Raw genomic sequence first — 26,363 nt, forward strand, 5'->3', positions numbered from 1 at the left:
TTTTTTCAGCTTTATTGATGTATAATTGACAAATAAAAATAACATATATATTTTTAAGGTGTACAAAATAATTTGTTTTTTAAATTTTGTTTTGGGGGGGTGGTTTCTCTGTGTTTTTGGATGTTTTTCTTTGAGACAGTGTCTCACTCTGTCATCCAGGCTGGAGTGCAGTGACAGGAGGATCACTGCTCACTGCAGAGTAGACCTCCTGGGTACAGGTGATCCTCTGGCCTCAGCCACCAGAGTATCTGAGACTACAGCCATGCACCACAAAGCCTGACTAATTTTTGTACTTTTTTTTGTAGAGACGGAGTTTCACATTGTTGCCTGGTCTCAAACTCCTGGACGCAAGTGATCCTCCCGCCTTGGTGTCCCAAAGTGCTGGGATTATAGGTATGAGCCACCATACCTGGCCCTTGATATACACTGTGAAATGATTACTATGATCAAGCTAATTCGCCTCATACAAACAAATAATCTGTGTGTGTGTGTGTGTGTGTGTGTGTGTGTGTGTGTGTAGTGAGAATACTTAACATCTACTTTCTTAGAAAATTTCAAGTATATAACACATTGTTATTAACTGTAGCCACCATGCTATGCAATAGGTCTTCTGAACTTATTCTTATACCTTTTATCAACATACCATTTCTCTTTCCTCCTTCTATGAATTTGAATTTTTAGATTCCCACATGTAAATGAGATCATGTGGTATTTTTCTTTCTGTGCCTGGCTTATTTTACTTATCATAATGTCATCCAGATTAATTCCTATTAAAATTCTAATAAAATTTTTATAGAAATAAAAAAATTAAATTGTATGAAACCACAAAAGACTTCAAATAGCTAAAGCAATTTTGAGAAAAAACAAAGCTGAAGTCATCACACTTTCTGATTTCAAATTATATGACAAAACTATAATAATGAAAACAGTATGACACAGGCATAAAAACAGACACATAGATCAATGAAACAGAAAAGAAAGCCCAGAAATAGGTCTATGCATGTACCTCAACTAATCTTCAACAAAGATGCCAAGGAAAGGGAGAAATGATGGTTCCTTTGATAATGGTGTTTAGTAAACTGAATATTCGGATGCAAAAAAGAAAAAGAAAAGAAAATTGAGTCATTATCTTATACCATACACAAAATTAAAATCAAAATGGATTAAAGACTTAATTGTAATGCCCCAAATTGCAACACTTCTAGAAAAGATAGAGGAAAATCTTCATGACATTTGTCTTGGCAATGATTTTTTGGATATGACACCAAAAACAGAGGCAACAAAATCAAAATTAAGCAACTGGGACCACATCAAATTAAAAGCTTATTCATAGCAAAAGAAATAATTAACAAAGTTAAAAGACAACCTATGGAATAAGAGAAAATATTTGCAAACCATATATTCACTAAAGATTACTATCCAAAATATACAAGGACTCATACAACTCAATAGTAAAATCACAAATGTTTTAAAAAAGAAAAATAGACAAAGATCCTGAATAGACATTTAAAAAAAAGGTATAAAAAGATACACAAATGGCCAACAGATATATTCAAAGGTGATCAATTTCTCTAATCATCAGAAAGACGTAAATCAAAAGTACAATGAGATATGATTTCACACCTGCTAGGATGGCTATTATCAAAAAGTCAAAAGCTAACAAGTGTTGGCAAGAATGTAGAGAAAAGGGAATCTTCTTATATTGTTGTTGAGAATCTAAAATTAGTACCAACCACTATAGAAAACCATATAGAAATTTCTTTAAAAATTAAAAATAAAAATGCCATATGATCCAACAATCTCACTACTGGGTATATAACCAAAGGGATGAAATCAGTATGTTGGAAGTTATCTGCTCTCCCATGTTCATTGCAGCAGTAATCACAATGGGCCAAAATATGGACACAACCTAAGTATCTACATACACACACACATATATACAAACACACACACACATACACATGCAGGAATATTATTCATCCATAAAAGCAGTAAATCCTTTCATTTAATCTTAACTACAACTCTAAGTAGGCTGTTTTTATTTTCAGGTGAGGAAAGATAAAGTTAAGTAAACTCCAATAGTCAGTCAGCCAATAACTTGGTGATGTTAATATTTGAACGTGATGTTAAGATTTGAACCCTAATCTGATTAACCCCGAAGTTCAGGCAGTTTCCACAACGCAGAAGTGTCCCCTGAGTCTCTCTTGTCTCTTGTCCTCCATGGTGTATGAAGCTCATCCACAGCAGCCCTCTGCTGACATACGACTAATACCAAGGTTAGCAATTTGTCCTATATAGATGGATTCCACAGAATGTTTCCCCTTGAGTTGGAAGAGAATCAGATGCTTTGCAACTTCCATTCATTGGTATTAAAGGAGTCTTCTAAAACAACACAGAATAACAGTCATTTCTGGATTGAAAATAGCAATTTAGGCACTATTCAGTCTTCACTATAATATTTCTTGACCCTTCAAATCATTAGTTCAATGTTCCTTTAAATATGATGGTTGTAAAGGGACTGTTCTCTGTTTTGTATAGAGAAAATGTGCTTATTTTCTTCTCAATCATTCCCTGAGTACAGCATTCAAATTTAAAAGTTTCACTATAAGATTCATAAAACAAATTCTCTATTACTTAAGACTCCTCTATTTATAATTATTTGCATTTCCCAATTGCGAAAGAAGTGATACAAGCTATAGTGAAAAAAATGGTATTTCATTGACACACAGTGGAGGATAAAATGACATAATTATGTCCAACATGCATGAATATTTTAGAACTTTGCCCAGAGAATGTTAAATAAATCTCTTAACATTCTGCAACTGCAGCAAGCTTTTGGTTCTTCTCTCAATCTACTTTTGGCTCAGTGGCTTTTTGAGAGAATTAAAGTCACTAGACTCATGAGGGCTATTCCTTATATTTAGTCATCTATTCCATTTCTATCATTCTCAAAGTAGCCTAGTATACTTACTCCTTTAACTCTCATGGATTATTTATTAAGCACAATTTTTGTAAAATGCATAATTTTGCTGTCTCCCACTTGGAGAAAGTAAAATTATTGTTTGAGGGGCATACACAAATAGAAAGAATCATTTTTATTTTTCAAAAACATTCTTATTCTCATTGTATACCACATGACCACTGTAACTTAAGAGATATGTCTACACCTCCAGCTGTTTTGCAGAGTGTTTAACTTCCAAAAGACCCTCAATAAGTATCTAATAATCAAACATAGTTACTAGAATTTCAAGGGAATTCTATTCGGCTATGGAAAAGATTATTGCATGATGGGAAGGATGGGGCACGGACATGAACCTTTGAACCTTTGCATTTCTAAGATTCAGTGATTTTCAAAAGGAGGAACTTTGGTACTGTAAGTTTAGCCAATGGCTCTCTGTTGTCCTTCAGACACCATTTTAAAACTTTGGTAAAGCTTACAAGGCCTGGCATAAACTGGCTTCTGACTGTGTCTTCACCCCAACTCCCTTCATACTTGCTTCTGTTATATCCTCCCTTCTAGCCTTGTTTGAGATTTATAAATAAGTTGAAGTAGTGTACACCAGAGCTTTTGCATAGGCTGCTCTCTCTGCTTGGAATGGCTTTGCCCTCACTTGACTAATTCCCTCACTTCAATGTCACTTTCCTAGAGAGGCCTTCCCTGTATACTCCCAGCATAAGACCAAGCATATAGTGGATCCTCAATAGCAAAGGTCTGAATTATTAAATGTTCGTTATCAACTATACCACCCACGTGTATTATCTTTACTTGACTAACTGAGAGACAGAACATAAGAAATACCCTTGAAGAAGTTTTACAGTAAGACTAAATTCAAAAGGATCTTTGATTGTTTTGGTGAAATCATTAGTATTGGGTGTGTTCACACAGCACCTTTTCTTGAGGAGGAGCTAATTTTTTTTTTTTTTTTTTTTTTTTTTTTTTTGAGACAGAGTCTCACTCTGTTGCCCAGGCTGGAGTGTAGTGGCACGATCTCAGCTCACTGCAACTTCAGCCTCCCCAGTTCAAGTGATTCTCCTGCCTCAGCCTCCCAAGTAGCTGGGACCACCAGGGTGTGCACCACCATGCCCAGCTAATTTTTGTGCTTTTAGTAGAGACAGGGTTTCACCATATTGATCAGGTTGGTCTTGAACTCTTGACTTCGTAATCCACCTGCTTTGGCCTCTCAAAGTGTTGGGATTACAGGCGTGAGCTGCCACACTCAGCAGGAGGAGCTAACTTCTTTTCTGAAGTCTTAGGGTAGCAAAGGAGGTTTGGACTACATGTGAATGAGCATGAGAATATAGGACTTCTCATCCTAGTTACTTAAAGAACATTAGGGTTTATGTTTTGCTTGGAATAGCATCATGAGGTATACAAGTCTATTCTCATTATCCATCTTAATGGATGAGGGAGCAAAGAAGTAATGAGGGAGATTTGCATGCACTTTATCAAAGAAATGGGATACAGAGAGTCAGATAAGATGCAATTCTGCTGAATTTTTGGTTTCTGACATTTTTTAAAATTATAATTATTATTACTTGTAAATAACTCAAGAAGGAGGACAGTGCCAGTTGCCTATAGCAACAAGGAAGCATGAAAGTGTTGCATTCGTCTTGCCTTCATGATGGAAATGGCTATAATCTCAATGAATAGCTGCCAGTCCAGGGTTTGGGTTCAGTTTCAGGCGATGGATCACATTGATCAACCAGAGGAGCCCTACCTTATACCTTAAAGTAAAGCCATTCTATTGTTGTAGGAAAAGCATACCTGGAGTTAGGTAACACGAACTCATACCCATGATCAATGCCGAATAGGCAGGTTATGCTGAATTATTAACAACTCCCAAATTTCAGAGGCTGAAAACAACAGAACTTTATTTCTTTCTGAAAATACATGTCCCTTGCAGGTCAGCAGGGTGCTCTGCTCATTACAGTTAATTAGGGAACCTGGTTGATAGAGGGCACATCCCTACATATATTTCCAGGATTACCAGAGCACTGCAGTGTTTCACCCTGACACTCTAATGTTTCCTCCTCAAAATGACACACAGCATGTCTGTTCATATTTTTTGGCCAATCCAGTTGCATGACAACGTCTAACTTGAAGAAGGCAGGAAAATGTGATATTTTTCATGTGCCAAGAATGGAGAAAATCGAGAGTATTTTTGAACAGTCCTAAAAACTATGGCAGTCTGCCTTTCTGGTGGCAAATATTTATTTCTTCTTCCTACTTATAAAACAAATTCATTCCCAAGCCAAGAGCAACCACTTCAGAGACAGCTCATCTAGCCAGTGTGACCAACTTGAAGTCCAGATCCTTGAATGGTTTCCTGTTGCTTCTTCATCATTTCCAGAGGTAGTTCCTTTTGGTTCAGAGATTTGAACAAAAAAAATTGAACTAAAAAGTTATATGATAAGCCAGGAAAATGTGCACAGGTTTACTGCAAGGAACATTCCCAGCCATAAATAGAGGTAATATAATCATTGGTCTACAGCAATTCTGAAATTTTATGGAGAGATGTAACAAGGTCCCCCTGGGAGTAGAAATGTTCCCATAATAGTGTCCCATTCTGCTCCCTGGTTGGAGCTCCTGATTCTTCATTTCCTAGAGCCCATGATCCTGTCCTCTGGAGTTCTTCCATTTCCATTAGCATCCTTGGTCACATCAAAAGTTGACATTAGAGAATATGCTCTCAGAGTGGCTGAGCATTGGTTTCAGCCTCTTTTCTGCTTAGGAGTTTGACAGCCCTAGTGTTATTTTAAATCACAAATAGTCACAGACTGTTTGTGATTTATTTGCAGCGCCACTCAACATGTTAGTAGGCTTCATATCTCTTTGGATGGAGTCGTTTCTGCATGCCAATACCTCCCTCACTGTTCTTTCCTAGATATGTTCCTTAGATTGACTGTGTTTTTGTTTGCTTGCTTCTTTTCCCTCTACCCCTTGTAACCTAAATTACAGCAACTTTAACCTACAAGACTTCCATAGGCAAGCCAAGACTTTTGTCTGTCTTTCTCCTGCGGCATTTTGTGCAATTGAATGTATGTATTGGATATCAAGCCCTTAATTATACCTTTTCTCTGAAACACCTTAATTGACTGAAAGATTTAACAGCAGTTTTGATGGCTATTTCTTTCATTTGATTCTTGCCGCAAGCATAAGGGTTTTTTGTTTTTGTTTTTGTTTTTTTGGCTTTTGTTAAATTCAATAACATCCTCAATGATACCTTTTTATAGACTGGGTTTGAAACAGTTGCCTCTCTCAGTCCCACAAATTCCTGAACTTCTTAAATCTAGTCCCTTCTGCTTTTAGTCAAGTATTTTCTGAACTCATTCTTTTATTGTAATATATTGCCAAATGTTGCCAAAAACATTTACATCATATACCAAATCACATTAGAATGATGATGATGATGATGACGATGATGATGATGATGGTAACAACAGAAGCCCTTAAATCTCAATGCTTTAATACAATTCCAGCATGAGTAAGCATAAATTTTCTGCTCGTTGTCATTTCTTGGCCCAGGTAGTTAGAGATACCACCTGGACACAGGCTTCCACCGTCACTGCAGAAACGCGAAGAGAACATAAAAGAGGATGTACTGTCTTATAAAAGCAAAAAGAAAATATAGAATGCTTCTGTTCACATTTTATTAACACATCCCCTGACCATGTCCAACTTCATATCAGTGAGTAAGCACAGTACTAAGACACAGATCACAGAGGGGGAACCCAAAATATTTAGTGACCAGCATGAATAACCACAACACTTCCCATAGCTGAAGAATATTCTAGAATATCCTTTTTTATTCATTCTTCCTTTTTTGTTTTTTTTTTTTTTTTTTTGGCTCAATGAACTAGGCAAGAATATTGAATTTAGAAGATCATTAGTTGCTTCATTAAATTAGTAGATGTCTTCATGCTTATAAATATAAAGAAGTATGTTTAGGACAATGTAAGTATTGGGTTAAATATTGCACAGCTGTGTTTGATTGTTCAAGTGAAATGGAGAGTGAACCAGCCGTATACAATGTTTGTAACTGATAAGAAACACTGCTGTACTGAGTTAGCTTCACAAAATGGGAGAAGCTGCCTTACCTCTGGGGCAGTCTGACACTATGGAATATTCTGGGCAGGCTGAACTGCTACAAAGGTTGGGTGGAACTTATTCTTTTATAGACTGAGGGAGGATGACCCATCATCTTTGGAATAATTGATGAGGGATTTTTCTTTTTCTTTTTTCTTTTCTTTTTCTTTCTTTTTTTTTTTTTTTACATATTGTTCACTTTGTTGGAATGCATTAGTTCTTTCTCCGTTCAGATGAGACTGTGTGGGGTTGGCCCGCTAGCTAGATTTATTCTCCTTACTCCTACCTGAAACCTTGGGATTAGGGAGCACTAAGATTTGGCAAATAAAAGTGCTCAATTGTGGATCCTGTCACAAAGCATAGTCTAAAATAAGGATGCTGAGACACATCTATAACTATGGCTATTACCTGGCTAACATTTTTTGGCATGACTGTAACTGTGACATTGGTAATTATGTGATCTTGACATTACTATTAAATCATCTCCTGACTCTGTGGCCCCATCTTTAAGATGGTATGATTAATTACATCTACTTTATAGAGTTTTTATGAAGATATTTATAACATACTAGTTGTATCAATTGCTGTACTGACATTAACATTTAGCATTGATTTCAGTAGTAATACTAACATTGTTGCTATTTATTGACCTTGCAGATCCATGAGGGAAACTCTCATGCATAGATGGAAGGAGAAATTAATATCACCATTCAAATTATTTCACCATTTCCATTTATGAATCAGTACAGATGGTACCAAGAATCAGCAGTGTTGGGGGGATCACTTTGCCTGTGCACACTGCTAGAATTTACCTTTACCCTCCTGGTAGGGGTGGTGGTATCCATTTATTTTGGCCCAAATTATAACATAAACGTTTAGTATATAGGAGGATTTTCTGAAAATGATGTCTGGTCATCATAATATGAAAGTGATTTTTGGAAAGCGTTCTAGGTCTGGATAAAGTTGGGTATAGCCATCTGCCTGGAATGGTTTAAGTTCAAGCTTTAAGAAACAAAGTGAGTGGGTATCTGTCAGAGCCCAGCAACAGATGGTACAACTGATTCAAAACATTCCATGATTTAAAAATGATCCCATTCTTATTTATCAGGGAAGAAAGATAAACTAGTGGTTTGGAGCATGGCAGCTGTGTGAGGCTACCTCAGCTCATGTGACAACCTTATCAGTCACTAGCTGTGTGCCCTTGGGCACATTACTTAACTTCTGGTCCTGCATTTTTCTATTTGTACCATTTAGCATCATATCACCTGACTCACAGGGTTGTTGTAAGAATTAAATACCATTGTACATGTATAGTACTTAGAACAATACTGACATGGGACATAAACTTAAAAACTACTAACTACTTTTAATAGGATGGAACCTCAAATAGAGTATACTTTATGTGACTACATATTTGCTCTCTATATTTAAACAGCGAACAGCTTGGCATTCGCTAAAGGTGTCACTTAGCACTGTTATAAAATAACATCAACAGTACTAGTAGTAATAATGGTAATGAGCATTGACTGAACAATACTATATCCTAAGAATTTTTAAGGTGATACATAGACATTATTTCATTTATTCTTGTTTTACCCTTGAAAAAATTGAGGTTGAGTCCATTTAAGAATTTTGTTTAGTTGGAAAAGCATAAGGCTTGATGGTTAACTTGGGTCTGTGTAGTTGTAAATTCAATGCTCTTAACCAATAGGCTATATTTATTCCACGACATACTCTACTGCTTGTTTTGAAATCTCAGCCCCCTATAGCATCTACTTGTTGAATGCTCCTTAAATGCTTGTAGAATTAAATGGGCTCTTAGTTTTGGGGAATGGTGATTAAATATGATTGCTTAAGATTAAATTACCTAGGTACACTGAGCATACTTTAAAGAGTTCTTCATCTACTTGCTTCTCACTCTGTATTTCTTGTATTTTTTTTTCTGAAATTGAATTCTGATCCTGTCTCTTCTTTCCTTAAAATCTTCCATAGGCTCCATTTATTATAAGATAAAAGCCAATCTCTTAGTTTTGAGTCTTATTTTTTTCATAGTCTTTTTCCCTCTTTTTCAGCTTCACAACAAAGCTGGTGAGAAGAATAATGGTAACATGCATTCAATGTCAGCCCATGCTTTTATCTTGTTAAATAAATTGCCTCATTTAATTCTAAAATACCTACTATGTAACCCAGAGGCTAGATGCTAACATTATTTCTGTTTCACAGGTGGGACAACTGAGGCACAGAGATATGGGTTAACTTGAAGGAGGTCACATAATTAGTAAATGGTAAAGTGAAGTTCTAAACTCAGGGAATCTGGCTTCAGGACATTAAGTAACACTCTATAGTGTGGGATAGGAGCACATACAAATAAACCAATTCTTAATCTAGAAGCCAGAAAACTTGGCTGATGAAGTGTATTCAAAGAAGAATCTGTCATGAGTAGGCATTCATCAATCAGAAAACACAGGGAACATCATTTTTGCTAGAGAGAACCATATTTGTGAAGACCTGGGAGAAAGAGAACAGAGAGAGATAGAGAAGACAAGAAGAGACAGAGAGACAGCGAGTGTACACACATCTTTTTAGAGAGTTTTGCAAACCATGTTAATGATAATGAAAAGACCCTGAGCTTTTAAGCAGAGAAAAGTAAGTGACATGTTGAGATTTGCAATGTTGGTAGCAATTCACCATGGTTGGAGAGAGGCTACAAGGAGAGAAAGCCCGGAGGCAGGAAGATCAATTAGAAATTTGTGAAAGAAAGTGTCCACTGTGAGATGGGTAGTGCCCTGGTCTTCAATAGTGATGATGGAGAAAAAAAATAGTGTAGATTTTAGTGATATTTACAAAGCAGACTGACAAGACTGAATGTGATAAGGAAAATTTTAGAATTCAAGATGATTATGTGACATGGTTTGGACATGTCCCCACCCAAATCTGTCCTGAATTGAGGTTCCCATAATCCCCGCATGTCATGGGAGGGACCCGGTGGGAGGTAATTTAATCATGGGGCAGTTACCCTCATGCTGTTCATGCTGCTCTCATGATAGCAAGTGAGTTCTCACAAGATCTGATGGTTTTATAAGGGGTGTCCCCCTTCATTCAGCTCTCATTCTTCTCCTTCCTGCTGCCATGTGAAGAAGGACACATTTGCTTCTCCTTCTGCCATGAGTTTAAGTTTCCTGAGGCTTCCCCAGCCCTGTGAAACTGTGAGTCAATTTAGCCTCCTTCCTATATAAATTATGCAGTCTTGGGTATATCTTTATAGCAGCGGGAGAATGGACTAATACATCATATTTGTTGGTTTTTACTTGAGCAACTATTTATTGAAAGGGTGATCAGGTTGATGAGGGAGGTGGAAAATATGATGTGCAATAAATACAGTTTTGAACAAGTTGAGTTTGAGGAACTCTTAAAATGTCCATATGGAGAAATCTAACTAGGATTTATTCAGCATTCTCCCTCTCTCTATGAGAACAGGTTTCTTGTCTGTCTAATTCTCAGACGCTAGAATTGGAGTGGTATCAGACAGGTAGGCTACAGGTATCTCAGTGGCTTTTACCAATGAAGTCTTTTGTTATGTTCATTTGCATATTCAATGTGGGTGAGTGGGGCTCTGCTCTCTCTATCCACAGTAGTACTCCGATTAATGGACGCTCCATCAAAACACAACTGTTCATAACCACTAAACTGGCGAAAACTGACTCAAACATTATCTATTATTATTTTCACCTGAAAGTGACACATTTCATTTACCAAAGAAGGTCACATGGCCACACCTAGTTTTGACAGACAGGGAAGAGGGATCTTTGTTTAATATTACATTACTTGTTTTACAGTACTAATGATAATCATCAGTAACCAGTCTTAGTTGGTAGCAAGATATAAGTTGAATTATAAATATGAATACATTTACATTGATGTCTGGAGTTCAGAAGGCCAATCTGAGGTAGAGAGACTTTTGAGACTACTGAAATATCACATCTATGGTATTCATTTTGCTCGTCCTGTATCACCAACCCCGCCCCAGATTTAGCTCAAGTGACCAGCTTTAGTGTCCACTATCTTTATAGCCTTATATTTAACTAACCTCATTATGTCTAATTATATGCTTGCATATGTAATTTTGCTATGTGACTGTAAGATCTGTGAAAGCAAGGTCCTTTCTCAGGCATCAATATATCCCAAGTCATTGGAATAACAGCTAACTCAAGGCATCAAATTTCCATTTTTTTCTTTCTTCCTTTTCTTTCTTTTTTTTTTTTTATTTTTAAGAGACAGGATTTTGCTCTATCGCCTAGGCTGGAGAGCAGTGGCACAATCATAGCTAATTCCAGCCTCAACCTACTGGACTCAAGGGATCTTCCTGCCTCAGCCTCCTGAGTGACTGGGACAATAGGAGCATGCCACCATGCCTAGCTAATTTTTGCAGAGATGGGGTCTTGCTATATTGCCCAGGCTAGTCTCAAACTCCTGACTTCCAGCAATCCTCCCATCTTGGCCTCCAAAAATACTGGAACTATAGGAAAGAGCCACTGTGCCCAGCCTAATACCTTTTTTTTTTTTTGTAATTGAGGTATTCTTTTTCTCTCTCCCTAATATTTCTTCCTTGATCAAAATGTGTACATTCACAGAGAAAATACATGCCCACGAAAATAATACTCCAACAACCTCACTGGGCCATCGAAATAGTCTGCTAAATTCATATTGCATGTAAGTGGAAATCACCGTGATAGTTCACAAGGGGGTATTGTGTACTCATTTTTATTTGATGAAATAATCTGAATCATCTTTCTCTGTATCATTCCAACACTTCACCCTTTGCAATCTCCCAGCCACCGCTTCAACTCTTTTGCCTTCCAAATCTGGCTTCCTTCCTGACATTCCTTACATTTATGCTCCACTGAGACACAAAGACCCAAATCCAGTTCCAGCAGAAAGCACAGATATGGAACCAGAGAAACATTTCAGTTAAACAGATTGAGTGTTACAGGGCCCGGAACCTGTAAATGCATCTGTTCAACAGGGCTTTTTGTTGAATTAAAATTTGGTGAAGCTAGGTCAGCAAAATATAATGATGTCAGTACTTTCACAGAGATGGGGATACTGCATTGCTAAACAGCAGCTTTCATTAGGTGATTTCTGTTGAAAGGTTTATTTCTGCCTTTATGAACAAAAACATGTATATATCACATAGATATATTTAATATCATTAATAATGTTTCAATGTTGATCAAATTTATCAATAGCAACTATTGCCTCATAAAATAGGTTCCACTTAATCAGTTGCTTACTATGTATCAGACACTGTGCTGTTTTATAATAGAACCTTTATCCCTGAACTTCCCTATTTTCCATGTGGATGAATTTCTACTCCAGTAACACTCCTGGCTTCCTATAGCAACCCTCATTCTAAGTCTCTCTCATAGCAGATAAGTGAGTCATCAACTGCTGGGTGATAGACATTGGTCTGTTTTTCCCAATTTGGTAGAGATAGTTTATTACAACTTAGTGAATGCTAGGAAGTCAGTCTCTTCCTTCCCTCTCTATCCTGTGATTCTGTAAGGCATTGATTATGGATCACTTGACCAAGGCCTTCACTTGCCCTTTTGATGCTATTCCAAGGCCTGAGGAGTATAGCAGTGGGCTTTAACCAGTCCATGTAGCCTCACACTAAACTAAACTGCACTGTGTGACAACTTTAAAAGAAATAAATGTAATATGTGATTTCAAACTGACTGGCTCCTGGATCTATTTCTGCCTGTGTCAGATTTAAGACAGACCTTCTTACACTATATATATTTATGTGCTATATAAACATAGACATAGATATATAGGCATAGATATACACTATATATACAACATCTTATATATATTATATATAATATATCCTATATATACATACTATGTATACATTTATACATTTATATACACACCTCAAATTTATTATAGACAATCAAATTATACATATCTATTATATATACATCATATATAGGTAATATGAATATATATCATCAGCTATAATAATAACCTTAAGAGGTATATATTGTCATCATTTTACAAATAGTCCTGCTTAAGCTAAGGGACCCGAAGGATCTTGTTTACAATTGTGCAGCCATTTAGCTGATGTTTAAACTAAAGTTCATCCTAAATTAAAACTTATGCTCGTAATCAAAAAAATCACTTCTTAAAAATTATTTGGCAAAGTTCGAGACCAGCCTGACCAACATGGAGAAACCCAATCTCTACTAAAAACACAAGAATTAGCTGGGCATGATGGCACATGCCTGTAATCCCAGCTACTCGGGAGGCTGAAGCAGGAGAATTGCTTGAACCCAGGAGGCGGAGGTTGCAGTGAGCCAAGACCACGCCACTGCATTCCAGCGTGGGCAACAAGAGCGAAACTCTGCCTCAAAAAAAAAAATTATTTGGCATATTTTAGAATCATGGATAAACTGTTTGTGGATATAGGGAACTAATTTAAATTCTGACTTTGTTATATAGCCTATACGTTTTGAGAAACATGAGAACTTGGACATACATTATGCAAAGAAAAAGAAAAGTAAGACAACTGTGCAGGTTTTCAGTAATGAAAGTGCATAACATTTATACAATAGTGAAAGATATAGTTTAATAGAACACAGAGTTTTGGAGGATTGGGGACAGAGTTACTCACGACACAGTGGCAGAGTTTAAGACTAGAAAATAAGACTGGAACTTGACTATGAAAAATTTTGAATTCAACGCAAAGAACTTTGGATATTATATTTCTTTGTTAGTAGGAAGAATAACAAAACAAATGCCATTTGTTGAACATTATCCATCAAGTACTGTGTTAGGTTTCTTATATGTTATCTCTATTTTTTCAATAAACACTGAAATATAACTTTAATTATTGGTGGGGAAACTGAGAATCAGAGGGATTCAGAACTTTTCTAGGAATTACAGAAGATCTGACAGGAGAGCAATCACATCTTACTTTCAGAAAATGAAGTAGTTTCATGGAAAATGATATATTAGAGGTCAACCTTGAACAACTGGAAGTATTTGAAAGTAAGAATATGAGAAGACATAATTGTAGGCTAAGGGAACAACTTAAAAGAAACATGGAAATAGAGAATTAATGAGGCACCTAAGAGTTTGGGGAGGGCAGCAACCTAATATGTAACCATGAAATTACTTTATAAGGTGAACTGCAAGATGAAAACTTGCTCAAACATATTCTTCTGAGTCTATATGCATTTCTTTTTTCCATCTTGCTGTATAGGCTCCGTAGAGGAATTTAAACAAGATTTCCTATTACTGAATTGGATGAACATCTTTAAAAACAGCTGTATCTTTATCAAAAGACAACATAATATTAATTTCTCACTGGTCTTGGGAACTCATGTAAAATGTATAGGCTGATTCTTAATTTTCTCTAGTGCAGGTGGCATGCTGTGGTGGGGGTGGCAGTGTGGAAGGGGAGGAAATTTGTAGCAAAATCAGTTAAGTCACGCAGACCCATGCATGGAATGACCTTGCTTGCGTGCCAAACTTCAGGCGGAACAGTAATGAGAAGGTAGCAGAACTAATCAATTTGGAACAGGGCCCATTTCCTCCATCAGTCGGGCCACTTAGAATGCAGGCAGTGTCCTGAGATTTTCCTCAAACTTGCCCTTTGAACACAGACACAATGCCTTCTCTTACATAACTCAACAGAAAATGTAGATTTGCCATCTAAAATATAAGCAGAATTTGTGTCCATGCTAATGCAGCTTTTTTTTATTATTATTATCCTTTTCCTTCTTCAACTTTTCCCTTTTTCAGACCTTATGGAATACTTAGTCCATTGTACTAAACCTAACTCCATGTCTTTGGTGACCCCCAGAAACCAAGACTACTTCAGGTATCCTTCTCATAGAATATTTGCATGTTCTTTCTGAATAAGCACCAAATTTCCTTGATCCTCAATGTTCTCATCTATGAAATGGAGACAAAACAGAGCTTTTATGCAGATTGAAAAAGAAAATGTATATAAAGCACCTATTAAGATTATTCATGAGTGTGTTTTAACCCTTCTCCCCAGATAGATCTACATTTGAAACATAGCTTTAGCACTAACTTGGTAATCTTAGGCAAGTTTCCTCATCTTTTTAAGCCTTGATTTTTGCCCTTTATAAAATAACAATCATTATATCAATCTTGTGAAATTGCTGTATAGATTAACTGATATGATATTTATGACATATTTAGTCAGTTGTTACTCACCTGTGTAATTTCTACAGCTCTTTTGAAAGTACATATGACTTGTACAATAGTGGGATATTAGGGAATGAAACACCAATTCAATAATTCCAAATTAAGGCCAAAGGCCTGAAGTCTGACATTTCTTTTAGTATGTGCTGCTCCATCTCACTTGTAGATGAATATATATTTTCACTTTCATGAGTGCTTTTGTCATTGGCTCCATTGACAAAAGCCCAGTAGAACCTTTCTCCCTAGAATTGCTTGAATCAGGGGCTTAAGGGGTTGATAATCTCTTATGTTTAGATGGTATCAAGCATCTTTGGTCAATGGTTCTGTTCAGTCATGCCCAGACAGCTTTAGCAAAGACAACTGTTCCCAAGATCGGCTAAGAAAATGCATTAGATTACAAATACAGAAGTTCCTCTGCTTAGGGACTTTCTTTTTATTATGATTATTGTTCATTTCAACTATTTTTTTTTTTTTAGGTTCAGGAGGTACACGTACAGGTTCATTACATGGGTATATTGTGTGATGCTGAGGTTTGGGGTATGAATGATACTGTTATCTAGGTAGTGAGCATAGTACCCAACAGGTAGTTTTTCAACCCTCTCTCCTCTGGTAGTCTCCAATGTCTATTGTTCCCATTTTTAGGGTGCTTAAGGACTCCCAAACTATGGTATTTCTAGATAGGGAAAAAGTTTTGAATCAAAGTAAAAACATATAATGTCTTTGTCCACCACTAACAGTTGGAGTGTTAGCCTACACAGCATCTAATAAGTCTACGAACAAAAGAATGTTCTTTCGACCATAATACAGCTTTTTGTAGAGTAGTCTCAGTGCTTGTAAATTCTCTGGAAACACACACACATACACATTTTCTGGATTTTTGTCAAGATAGTTGTATCTCAATCATGTAGAAAATGACAATAACATGTGCTTTTTTTCATTTGCAGTTTTTTCTGGACTACTTTCGAGTTAATGATAGAGAGGTGGATAAACTTTAAGAGACTGAGATGTTCCCTAAACAGGAACACAGTAAGAAGTTATGGAAAAAATGAATCATCATGTATAGTTAATTAGCAGGAAATAAACCAGTACACTGTAAGTTTCTAACAGGCTCCTCTCTTTTGGGTTCTATGCCAGGTTCTTTTCACATTTATTCCATGTGATCATCACAACTCCATGAGGTCAGAATCTTTGTGGACATCTATAAATGATGATTCAAGTGCTTGAACCTTAGGTTAATGATGATTTGACTCATTGGGATTTGTTGTCCAAGCATAGAGATACAACGTCTACATCATTTTCTAAGGATGATAAGTTTCGCTCATTAGAGGACCTTTTATTTAGCTGAATAACTGTGATGACTTTGGATAAGCACTGTTGGAAACGAGAGATCATTCAGAGTTGAATTATGTTGTCTAGTACAGGAAAGAATAATGTAAAATGCCAAGAGAAAAATATTGGAGAGATGAACTCTAAGTAAGTCAGAATGGTATTTTCTTACATTCAGAAAGGAAAAAGAAACCCCCAGTGACAACGAGTAGAAAAGAACTTCAGAGAAGTTGTATCTTTACATGGGGATATTTTTAAGTTGTCTGCTTAAAGATGTGTGATGTAATCTCATTCCTGTTCATTTTTCATACCTTTTTTTAGTTAAATATGTGCTGTTCACCAAATCTCTGGTACAAGTTAATCAATCAAAGGATTTCAAGAGGGTCGTTTCTGAATACAATTGTGTTGCAAGATAAAATAGCATCTTCTGTGAAACATGCAACCATGAAATAACACCTGTAGTTATGAAGCTAGAGTTCCAGGGGAAGACCTAACATGTGTGTGTGGGTTATGTATTTTGAACATCTAGCACATGGTTAAAAAAATACAACTCTCAAGATATATATATTGAGTTTGATTGAATTAAACAGATTTAAAAAACCTAGAAAGTGACGAAAATCAAGAATTCAATTCAAGAACAAAGAGGATGTTATTTAAACAATCATTAGAGTTCTTGCTTTCTTCATCAATGAAATTAGATTATTGGAAGATATGCTTTCAAAGACCCCATTAGTTCTTACATCCTTTATTTCTACAGACACGTCAGTTTATCGTCAGACACAGGCAAGGCCATAAATCTCAGGGCCTTTTCCAATGTGGTAAACAAGACACCAGAATTCCTTACTTTGCAGAAGTGCTATATTCTATATTTCCAGAATGAGTCAGAATTCTTATCTTGGCAGATCAATTCATGGGTCCCAAAGACTATCCAAGGAGAAAGTGATATCTGTCAATGATTTCTTAATGCCAAATGTTATATCCCAGATATGGTTTGGCTGTGTCCCCACATAAATCTCATCTTGAGTTGTAACTCACACAATTTCCATGTGTCAATTTCCATGAGGAACCAGTGGGAGGTGATTGGATTATGGGAGCAAGTCTTTCGTGTGCTGTTCTTGTGACAGTGAATGAGTCTCATGAGATCTGATGGTCTTCCCTGCACAAGTTCTCTTCTCTTGTCTGTCGCCATGTGAGACCTACCTTTCACCTTCCACCATGATTTTGAGGCCTCCCTAGCCATGTGGAACTGCATGGTCATTAAACCTCTTTCTTTTGTAAATTGCCTTTATCATCAGCATGAAAATGGACTAACACAATCCCTCTCTTGTTCCCATAGTTAAATAAATATGCTGGTATCTTCAGCCATTCCTTTATTATTTTATTCAAACATTTATTTGTTGAGTACTTATTATGTGCTGGGATCTAATCAAGACATAGAAGACTTAACAGTGAAGTGATAAAGACATTGTGCTCACAAAGCTTATAGTTCATGAGTATTGAAGACAAAAACAAAGTAAATGAATGAATGAAAAAATATAATCTCAGATCATTTTAAGTGCCATCACACAGGATGGTAAGATAGAGAGTGAGTAGACGGGATTACTTCATATGGGAAGATCAGAGAAGGTCCCTCAAAGAGTTAACATCTGAGCTGAGACCTGACTTTTGAGAAACTCATGAAAATATCTAGGTGATGGGTGTTCCTAGAGAGGGAACAGTAAGAGTAAATGCCTTAAAGTGAGACATTATCCCTGACTCTTCTATTGACTTTCAAAATCCAGTACTGTTTACTGCTTATTTTTGCCCTATTTATACTACTTTACTTTTCCCTTTCTGTTTCATAAAGGAATTGTCACTTTCTAACATGCTATATTCTTTACATTTCCATTTTCTGTATTGTTTATCTCTCTCCCCTTTCTGGGATTTAAGTTCCAAGAAGATAGGAAGCTTGATCTGTTATGTTCACTGATCTATCTTGAATACCTAGGAGAGTTCCTAGACACATGTGTTGCTTAACGTTTTTTTTAGTGAATGTGTGAAAACATCAATAATAAGTGGTTAGTAATAGAAACTGTTTACGAACAAAAAGAAAGGCAGTGTGACTGACACATTGTGAATATAGGGAAGTATGGTATGATAGGAAATAGAGATGGTAACATAAATCATGCACAGCTGTGTAGACCATATCATGGAGTCTGGTTCTTATTTTAAATGCGTTCATCCTCTACCAGATAATTTTGAGTGGGAGAATAAAGAGATCAAATTTACATTTTTAACAGATCACTATGGGTACTCCATGAAGGATGAATTTTAAGGCATGAGGGGAGAAGTAGAGAGATCTTCTAGGGAGTGAAGACATCATGATGCATAAGCTCACATCCTCAGGCCTAACGGATTGCTCACTGTGCGCTATTCTTCAAGTACAATTTGCATTAGCTTTACAGTAATGCATTATGGGGGATTTGCCAACTTCCTTTCTCCTGGCATGGTCAAAGGTAACAGCCTAGGGCTCAGTACAGAGCTAATCTGATAGAACATCTTTTATGCCAAGAAAATATAAGCATACGTCAGAGATGCTGCCTTGATTAAAAATACATGGACACTCTGTAGTTTTAAGCTGATGACATATGGCCTTTGATTGCCTGGCATTTTCAATTCATACAAGAACATCATGGTGCAGCATTATGGATTAGAAGACACATTTCGCTATCTTAAACAGAGGGGCTTTATGAGTTTTTGTTCTTCCCATCCCCATCCTCCATCACCTCCCCCCACCATTTCTTGCTCGGAGATTGAACTGTTCAATTAAGTCCTGATTAACTGTACTTCCAATTTTGTCATGAGAGTGATTTCCACAGCCTTGGCTGCTGCCTTTCTTAGTGAAAATTAGGGCTGGCTATGCACTAAAGATGAAGTGTTCATGCCATCCAGCTCTGTTTGCTGGAAAGTTCTCTTCCATGTTTCCTTCACTATTCTCCACCGCAGCTTTAACACCCTCACTCCAATCATGAAAAAGTGAATTAATCAATTTTTATATAAAGCATCTGCTATATTCATTTTCTGTTTTTGCTTAATACTCACCAAAATATTTCTCTGCCTTTCTGATTATGAAAGGCAAGACAAGGTAGTGATTATGAATATAGACTCTATCATAAATACACACACACACACAAACCACACACAAACATTGGAATTGTGGATCTATCACAAACTAGCTCTGAGATCCTAGCTCAAGTAAATGGATACCTTTGATTCTCAATTCTCTTTTCAGTGATGGGAAAAATTATAGTTCCTTCTTGCTGAGAGAATACCAGGAGGCCATGCCATGAGGTAATATTGTATAAAGGGTTTAGCACAGTGCGAGCAAAATAGTAACTCCATTAAAAGTTCTGGCTGCTATTATTCTTCAATATTTCTGTATGTGCTCTACACATATTAGCTGCTTAACTAACATTTTTTAAGTTAACCACTTAAGAGAAGTCATGATTCATTATTAACTGTAGGTGTGCCAATTCAATTCCTTCTCATCTGTGATTGCTTTCCATAACACACCAATCAAAAACAGTATTTCTTTCCTTCTCTGGCTTATATTTCTTCATCCATTGTGCACCCAAAATGGCATAGGAATTAACACCACCAGTGTGGAAGCCAAACTGCCTAGGTTTGCATTTGGGCCAAAATACATTCTAACTATATGATGTGTTCTGAATGTTGGCATCCCCACAGCATTCATCTGTTGAAACTCAATTTCCAATGCAACAGTATTAAGAGGTGATGCCTCTGGGAGGTGATTAGGTCACGAGGGCTGTGCCCTCACGAACGGGATTGGTGCCCTAGTAAGACAGGTTTTCTAGAGCTTGTTTGTTACTTCTGCTTATGAGGCTACATAGAAGGCACTGTCTCTAAAGCAGTCAGCCCTCATCAAACCCCAAATCTACTGAAACCTTGATCTTAGACTTCTCATCTTCCAAAATAGTGATCCATACATTTCTATTGTTTATAAATTACCTAGTTTAAGGTAATATTTTATAGTAGCCCAAACAGAGATATTGTGAGACCTTGCAGAAGTCCCATGACCTGCTTGAACTATGATTTTTTTCATCTAGAAAATGAAGGTAATAGTTCCACTCACCATATATGCGTGCTGTGAGGATTAACTAGATAATACCTGTAAAAGCCTTAGAACAGAAACTAGATTAAAGTAAGTGATCAATAAATAAATAGTCTCATTATCATCATTATTATTTTCTATTTTTGCCCTCTGATAGCTCTTATACAGACTTGAAGATAAATTATCATATGTTAAGTGTGTTTTATTTCCTCTAAAAGAAGCTTGAACTTCTAATGTATGTACTATTCTTGTGGTGACAGTAGGCATGTTCTGTTACCAGGGGTGACTGGGAAAAAGAGTGACCACCATGCTGGTTTGCTTATGTCTAAGTACTATCACTGAAAGTTCTATGTTTTGGAAAATCCCTCCGTCCTGGGACAACTAGACTGGATAGTCATCTTGGCAGGCTGGAGGAGATTAAGGTTTATAATTTGACCTATTTTACAAAGAAAAGATGGAATATGGGAAGAGGATAGCAATTGGACTCAAATGTGGAAAAGATAATAAATATTTGTTTATCAGGAAAGCAGAATGTGTGAGAGCTATGGTAGTAGCAAACCATCTACTACGTGAAACCTTGATCCTAGAAACATGAAGAAGATAATCAGAGTAGTCTAAATAAAGGCAGAAGGAGGGTATCAATGCTAATTGAGCGCCGCATTTTTACATATGTGAAATTAAGTCCGTATGTTTCTAAACCAATCAAGATAAACCAATCAACAAGAAAATATTAACTGACCACATGTTATGTACCAGGCTTTTGCTGGGCTCTTCACATCATCTTAATAATTTTTCCTAACAATCCAGTGTACTTGTTAGAATACCAATATTGCAGATCAGAATTTTTTAGGGTGAGACCCAAGCTTTAGTTTATTGTAAAGCTCCCCAAGTGATTCCAGTATGTACCCTCATAGGTTTCTAAACTAATTCATCTGAGGTGCAGCGTGGCCACTGGGATTTTAAAAATCTTCCCAGCTATAGTCAGTTGAATACTATTTCTCAAATATTTATGTACTCCTAGAACCCAGAGATTGACCTGATTTGGAAATAGGGTCTTTGCAGATGGAAACTTAAGATGTAGATGTTTTGTCTCGTAGATATTAATGTTAAGATAAGATCATACTGAGTTAAACTGGGTCCTAAATCCAATGACTGGTGTCTTTATAAGACAAAGAGAGGACAAAGAAATACATACACAGGAAGGGAGGCTATGTGACGATGGAGGCAGAGATTGGGGTGGTGTAGTTACCAGTAAAAAAATAGCTAAGGATTGCCAGGAGCCACATGAAGATAGGGCAAGGAAGGATTATTTTCGACAGTCTTTACAGAGAAAGCATAGCCCAGCCAACACTTTAAATTCAAATTTCTGGCCTTTCGAAGTGTGAAAGAATAGACTCCTGTTGTTTTAAGACAACCAGTTTGTGGTAATTGGTTATGGCAACCACAGGAAACTAATAATATCAGGTAATTCTAATAACTACTGTTGTAGGTGGCTCACCCTGAATCACATTAAGTCATCTTGCCTTTTCCTCCTTCATCAGGGCATAAATTCCCTCTAAGATGTCTCTCACAGTTGCCCTTAAACGACACAACAGCTACTTCTAAAAGACCCCATATGACCCTTGTAGGGCAACACGGACACTTGCATTTCAGGAATCATGCACCCAATCCAGGTCTGCCCCTATAGATTCGTTCCCCTTTCTTTTAAAATACTCCCTCTATGACTATTCTGAAGAGAAGATTTTCAAAGAGAAAAGAGCAATCATTACAGTTGAGAAACTGCTCTTGAAACTTATTAGCTCGTGACTCATACTCCTGAAAGGAGCTAATACCTTAATTTTATATTTCTCTGCTCAAATGCAGACCAAGACGTAAACTGAAATGAAACTTTACACTAATGGCTTCTTAATTATACCCATCTAAAAGCAATTACCTGAGTTTTAGCAGATACAAAGGTAGGGTTGATGGGACCAGCAGATGAGAAATAAGATGAAAGGTCATCTGCAAAAAAAGATCAGCGGAAAGGAGATAAAACACAGTGAGGAGAAAAAAAAAATGGAGATAAGTAAAGGTTGATAAATTCCTAACAATAGTTTTGCCTCATTTCTGAAACAAGTTTGCCCCTCTCTCCCCTAACTCAGAAATGAGACAAAAGAAGAAATGTATTATTTCAAGGGAGAAACTGACTAGATAGGAGACCTTGATCTCTGAACTACGATTACTTTATGCCATATTTTGAACGAAAATGTACTAAATTGCAGAACCGGGATTCTAAGACTAGAGTGATTGAATAAACATTCTTAGTAATTTATTCATTAAAAAGGAGCATACATAACATGAGCCTAGTTTGCAAAATCATATGTAGTATTCATTGTGTGTTTATCATGTGTGTGCGTATGCACAGGCATAGAAGAATTTCACTACAATTTTCAATTGTCTTCTGAGTGGGAGATTTTGATGGCACTCTACTTGATGCCATGCGCTTTTCTATTTTGTTTGAATTATTTACAATGGGCATACATTTATTGTGGATGAAAGGAAAATCCTAAAAATAACAATCAGATATAAATAAGCCAATGTAGCAGAAAGAAGTCAAGTTAAATTGATTTTATTTCTCCCCATTAAAAACTGCACTGACTTATCGATTCGAATTTGGGAGCAGGCTTGACACATTTCTGAACATAGAGCAGGGTCTCAAACTGAGACCTGTGGGTCAGAATTCATGCCACAGGGCACATGTTTTATTTCAGTCTGCAAAGTCATCAAGCATTTTAAAATGTTAATGCATTTGGATGCTCTCTTTAGTCTAATTTGTCCCCTTCCTTCCTTTTGTTCTGTCTTCCTTCCTTCTTTCCATTTCTGTCTGTCTTTTACACACACACTGAGTTCATTTCACTTACTTCTTTTCAATTGCCTGACTCTTACCACTTGGGTTTGCAACCCTCTGCAGTAAGATGGAGTCTGTCTATTCTCCTTTTGATGAATAAAATCAAGATAGGTGTAAATGAAGCGGTCTTCAATAAGAGTGATAGGTCTTCAAGTCCTTCATAATTTTCCTACTTTCCCTCTCATACTTTAGTCATTTGCGCCATCTCTTTATTATTTTTATTCCAAAAGCTGACATACGTTCTCTGTAGCCAGAAACCAGTTATAGATTAAGCATCATGAGCACAATACCAACTTCTAATTAATGATGCCCATTCAAAAACCTGCATTTTTTGCAATGTTTCTAGATTTAGAGTCAGTAGTAAGAGTTGGTTTACAGTCAGATAAGATCCTATGTCCTATTGCAGCATTTAGATATTTTTCAACTTTGGGACAGAATTCAAAAGACACAAAAACCTTTCTATCAGCACCAACAAAATTAAAAACAAAGTTAACATATGTTAGTTGTTTTCTGTGCTCCCTATTCTATTAGTTACTTTGTAAGTGATCATTAATTTTAATTTTCATAAGAATCCTCTGGAGCAAGTTTTATTCCTACTTTACAGATGAGGACATGACACTTATTGAAATAAATAAAATTCTGACAATAGCACATCTTTAAGTGCTAGCAAAAAAAATCAACAACCTAAGTTAGTCTGATACCAAGGCATGAACAATTTCCCTAGGTAGATTCCTGAAACAGATCTTTGGATACGGGTGTGCTAGAGCTGGCTGGCCTTGGCTTACAGATTCTGATTATGTGCATCCATTCCCCAGGCCTCGGTTCAGTGATGTCATATTGGTAGCTTGAAATTAGCCATGATGGGAGTATTTCCAGCCTCAAAATTGGCACATGCTAAAAATCAGATTTTGCGGGGGAGAGGACTTGTCAAGCACTGACTGGCATACCACTGCTTCTAAACTAGAATAAAGTTCCTTTCATTCACTGAGTTTTTTGTTAAGGCTCTACTGTTTGTCAGGCATATGATTGACACCAGAGAGACAAATGGTACCAGGATGACTCCTGATTTCAGAAATACACAGGTTAGTAAAATTTGACATCAAAGAAAACCAAAGATCATAATATCAAACAAACATCAAAGCAAGAAGTAAAAAGTAACCTCACTATGCCATAAAGAGAATAAGGATTAGAGATTTTCTAAAGTAAATTACAGATCATAAGTAAAATTCTAATAAGAATTGTTAAGATGAATTCTTCTTATTTACCTCTTTAACTTTCAAATTATATCAAATCCAGTTCACACTAACTGAAGCCATAAGGCTTAAGTCTTTTGTATTAAGGCTTTTTCATTGCTGCTCTTTTGACTGTTTTTGTTGTTGTTTCTTGTTTCTTATTATGTAACATGCAGAAATATACACTATTTTATTTGAAATGTTTTTTCTCTCTAAATAGTCAGAGCTATTCTTTTATTTTCATCTTCTCTGTTAATTATAAGAGTGAATGTCATGTCCTCAGGAAGGAATTTTATTATCATCCACATTAAGACGTTTCCATAGTCACCTATTTTCATTTTTCTGTGTTATGGATAGAATTGTATTACTTTCCCACCCTCCACCCCCAAATATGTTGAAGTTGGAACCTTCAGGGCCTCAGAATATGATCTTATTTGGAAATAATATTTTTGAAGATGTAATTAGTTAAGTTAAAATGAGCTCATTGGAGTGGGTCCTAATTCAATATGATGTTTTCTTTTTAAAGGGGAAATTTGGACCCAGAGACACATATGCACAGAGGGAAGCCAATGTGAAGACAAAGAGGAGACTGTCATGAAGGCAAAAACTGTGGTGATGAATTTACAAGTCAAGGAATGCCAAAGATTGCCAGCAAACCACTAGAATCTAGGAGAGAGGCATGAAATAAATTCTTTCTCACAGCCCTCAGAAGGAACCAAGTCTCCTGACACCTTGATCTCGGACTTCTATCCTCCAGAACTGTGAGGCAATAAATGTCTGTGCTTGGGGGTACTTAGATATGGCAGCTCTAGTAAACTCATATACTCTCATATACTCTGTTTCAATTTTATCTTTCTGTCTACTTTCTTGTTTACTTACAGTCATGTGTCACTTAACAACCTGGATACGTTCTGAGAAATGCATCATTAGACAATTTTGTCATTGTAGGAACATCATAGAGCATACTTTCACAAACCAACATGGTACAGCCTACTACACACTTAGACTATATAGTACAGCCTATTGTTCCCTAGGCCACTAACCTGTACAGCATGTTATCATACTGAATACTCTAGGCAGTTGTAACACAATGGTATTTGTATATCTAAACATAGAAAAAATGCAGTAGAAATATGGCATAAAGGATAAAAAATGATACAGTATATGGGGCATTTCTCACAAATGGAACCTGCAGGACTGGAAGATGCTCTGGAAGAGTAAATGATTAAGTGCTGAGTGACTACGAAGGCCTAGGACATTGCTGTACACTACTGTAGACTTTATACATGCTGTTCACTTAGGTTGCACTAAGTTTATTTAAAAATTAAGTAATTGCACTACAATGTGGGTATGGCTACACACTAGGCCAGAGAAATTTTTTAGCTCCATTATAGTCCTATGGGACCACCATTGCATATGCAGTTGGTTGTTGACTGAAATGTTGTTATGCTGCTCATGACGATTTGTTTTACTCTCTCCTCACCT

General features: G+C 36.6%; 1 long non-coding RNA gene across 1 annotated transcript; it reads left to right on the forward strand.

Annotated features, from left to right (window-relative positions):
* Positions 1 to 260: 260 nt before the first annotated feature.
* LOC141408609 (uncharacterized) lies at positions 261 to 25,708 on the forward strand. Its single transcript, XR_012424432.1, has 2 exons — positions 261 to 393; positions 25,405 to 25,708. It is a non-coding gene; the product is annotated as an uncharacterized lncRNA (long non-coding RNA).
* Positions 25,709 to 26,363: the final 655 nt, after the last annotated feature.

The sequence above is a fragment of the Macaca fascicularis genome, chromosome 15, assembly GCF_037993035.2.
Source record: "Macaca fascicularis isolate 582-1 chromosome 15, T2T-MFA8v1.1".
Lineage (NCBI taxonomy): Eukaryota > Metazoa > Chordata > Mammalia > Primates > Cercopithecidae > Macaca > Macaca fascicularis.